The sequence below is a fragment of the Cebus imitator genome, unplaced genomic scaffold, assembly GCF_001604975.1.
Source record: "Cebus imitator isolate Cc_AM_T3 unplaced genomic scaffold, Cebus_imitator-1.0 Scaffold61, whole genome shotgun sequence".
NCBI classification, from domain to species: Eukaryota; Metazoa; Chordata; class Mammalia; order Primates; family Cebidae; genus Cebus; species Cebus imitator.
Genome location: NW_016107376.1, coordinates 10411939 through 10416007, shown reverse-complemented (window position 1 = coordinate 10416007; position 4069 = coordinate 10411939).

Here is a 4069-nt window from a genome sequence, read left to right as displayed (position 1 = left end):
TTCTGAACCAGACATTAATGTTCAAATTTTACCCGTGTGACTTTAGGCAATTGGTTGTCTGCAAAATAACAACAGCAGTACCTATTTCAGAGCTAAATAACTACTATAAAGTACTTAATACAATAGCCAGACCTGATTGTGAGCTCAATAAATGGCCACATTGAAGAAGCAATGCAATACTCAGTAAAATAAAGCATATAATCCTACATCTACAAAAATATCTTCAGTTATTCTACCTATCATACCTCATTTCCTTGTCAGGCTCTAGTCAGGTTAATTTAGAGGTTCTCAACAAGGATTGATCCTAACTCTCAGGGACATTTAGCAATGTCTTTTGGGTTTGTCATGAATTAAGGAACAGGATTTTCTACTAGCATCTACTGGGTGGAGGCCAAAGATGCTACTAAACATCTGATGCTCAGGACAGTGGTATACAACCAATGACTACTCAGTCCAGAATGTCAGTTCTGCAGAATTTGAGGAACCTCTGCTAATCCTATTATATCTGGAATTTATAATGATCAAATTCTAGTGTCAATCCGTAATTAGCCTATTGTGTGACAGGCTGAGTACCGAGGATACAGTGTGTAGTACAAGGCCCTTACCCTTGTGTTGATTACAACCTATTCTTTCTACTCTACTTTTTTCTGTCCCTCTCCTTCCTAAAACTATGTCTCTATACAAGTTATAGCGGTCTTTTCAGAACTTTCCACAAGCCCTTTGTGGCCTCTCCAATTTTTACTAATCTTCTCTTTTCCAAAGGTCCACAGTACTGTTGTCTGTGTCATGTATTTTGGTATTTACTTATATCCCATGCTGATGGTTCACTAGCTGTTTTATGTACACTAATTTCATCTTCACAACTAAAGTTTCATCGAGAATCATAACTATTTTCCAAGATGCTTTTTTAATGATTAATTTATATAGCAAGTATAAATTGTCTACTTATATACTTAGATGTGTAAAAATATAATTTTTTTTCTCTAATTGAAGAAAATTTATATAATGAGCCATTTTATCTGACAATGAAAAAACTTAATGTTATCAGTTCAGGACAAACTCAGTTGCTTGAGGGTTTCTTCTGCTGTTCCGGTATAAATCTGATTAATGGTGGCCTTATGTTTTCTCAACTTCTCCCTAGCAAGCCATCCTAGGTTCTAGAATATTTATGTGGCCTGTGGGGCAGATGTCTGAAAACTTCATGCTTTCCTTGACTTGGCTGAAAGGATATTTAGGTCTTCTAGTTCGGGCCACATTCATGGGCAAAAAGAAAGGGCTCTCCTGTTCCCCATCAAGGAGCAGATTACATGAGGTTGCCTTATATTTGCCTCTACTTCGCTCTTTTGTGTTATGGTTGCCTCTCAGCCATGGATGGGTAGGAACATGATCTCTTCTCAGGAACACTTAGCAGCACCTATGTACATTATTTTACTTTTCACTTTAATTCGATCACTATTTTAAACGATCTTCATATCAACTCTGTATGTCTTATGTGTATGTGATGGGGCGGTGGGTGGGGGGTGTGAAGCAGGTAGAGAAAAGGGGATTGACAGCAAATATTTGTTCTGCCTGATTATTTGCAAGTCTTTTCCTACAGCTGAAATGCCACTTTTGAAATAAAAGTCTTTTTTTCTACACCTGAAATGCCACTTTAAAAATATAAAGTCCAAAACTGTATATATTTACTTTCTGGGTCTGCTTTGACAGCCTACCTCTAAGCAATAGAGCCCAGAGTAATCAGAAATACAAGAAAAATCATATCTTCAAATTCTCCATAACAGCCCTTTGTAGCACCTGGAGCACCATGGAACCGCTTTATTATAGCTACTTCCGCCTCCATCCTTCTGCCTTGATTATTCACCCAATTATTTTCTACATTTTACCTTTGGAGTTTTCTATATGCATGTAATTTTCAGTTTGTCTTCCTTTCTGTAGACATTTTCTTCTTTCAAAACTTGCCATAATGCACACACTTTTATGCAGAAAATTATACATAAATTATTCCATATCTAATGAAAGCAATGGATAATTTTGCATCTAAAGCAAAAGACTTATTTAGTTTCATTGTTTTCTCAAATTATGTATTTCTAAAATCAGAGCTCTTAATCTAACTGTACAGTAGCAGTTAGCACACTGTGGGAATACAATAATCAATTGCATTTATGGTTATATATGCAATATATACAAGCATTTGTATTTCTAATATAATCTGTTCTGCAGAACACGAAAACACTTGAATTAATTTAATACACAAATTTAATACAGCTTGGGCAACATTGTAGTTTCTGTGTAAATATCCAGTACAAAAATAAAGCTGAATATGTAAGAAGATGCATGATAGCAACATTTTGGTTATTTGAATATGTACTTTATGAGCATTCCATATTCTGCATTCTCACTACACCCATATAATGGTGTCATAAATATTTCAGTACTAATCTGAATCTGTTCATCCCTTTGTACAAGCAATTTCATTTTCCTTTGCTTCCTAGGATAGCACCAATTGCCCATCTTTGCACTTCCAAACAAAAGCAATCCAGTCTCCCACAATTTTTCACCTGATGCTAGTAATAAACAGTCTGAAAAATGGTATCTTCCTGTTAATGTCATCATTTGCATAGCTATCAGTATTCTAGTGCATCATTGTATCAGAGAATGGAGAAAAAGTAACATTGTATTTTATTCAATCAAAAAACAATCAGTGTCAAAAGCCTGATGTCCAAACCTAACCTTTTAATTATAGTTTCCTTCCATATGGGATTGTACTGTGAGGTACAAAGGATAATCCCTTAATAAAAACAAAGAGAGCTTACCCTACTCAGGAGAAATCCACAACAAAACTATGGCTGAATACCCGAATAAAAATTATGTGTGTGTTTCTCCAGGGAAACTTTGGTCCTGCGCATTCCTGAAATCAAATATTTCTATGAGTGTTGACTGAAGATGTGATTGTTTCACTGTTAGATTAGGTCAATGCTGCCATTGCAATCTGGTAACAATTTACCAGCAAGGCAATTTCACACAATTAATTTCTTTCTTTAAAGGAAGCAATAAAAGATAGGCAATTGGAAACCTCAGAACTTATACTAATATTCTTAAGTAACTAGTGTGCACATCTGTAAAGACAAATATCCCACTTTGCGTACACTTAAACACACAAGTACATTCAATTTTAAAATGGCAACTGGATTTTCACAGATCCATTTTGAACTTGCTGCCAAACAAAGCAAAGCAAAACAAGACAAAAGCAAAAAAACAAAAAAACAAAAAAGAGTATTGTTAAAAGCAGAGAACACAGACTGACTCCCAGCTCCCAGATCTGAAACGCCTCTACACGTATTTCTGTACACTTTGGGTATTTAAGAGTGCAGTGGTAGTACACAAATACACAAAAGGAATAGAATACCAGAAATTAACATAGTATGAAGACAGAATCTCATGACTAATTTCAAAAGCTTGGAAAACATTGATTTCATAATTATTTTTCATTTTTTAAAGTTAAAAGGCCATGTAAAGTGCTGTAAAGTATAACATAAGCTCTCTTTTTCCTTATGTGGACGTACTTTGCTTTCTGGACATCCTTTCACTGTCAATACTTACATCTGTTGTTTAAAAAGCTATTCGTGGTGCAATTGCTTTTTAAATGCAAACCCATATGTGTGATCTCTAGAGGAACTGGTAAATTTCACCAAATGGGCATTCCTAAATTGCATGCCATCTGTAGCTAGTGAAGAGAGTACTGAACCTGCTCAGCTGTGATTTTGCACCAATGTTTCCATCATTTTGATTGGCTCTAGGGAAATCATCCACTTTTGGCATGAACTTTCTAACCCCAACAGGTTATTATGGTCTGCTTCATCTACATCGGCTCAACAAATATTACGTATTGTTGGCAAATGTTAGAAACCATTTGGCTTTCTAAATTGGTTTCTATACCATGTTCTACCATGATGGCTTAAATCCTTTTTTAAGCTTTCCAACTAGTACAGAGATGGTAAAAGTAATTCTATTGACTAAATAGAGTTGTTTAAATTGTTGAAATAAAAATAAATAAGACCCCAGATTGCAC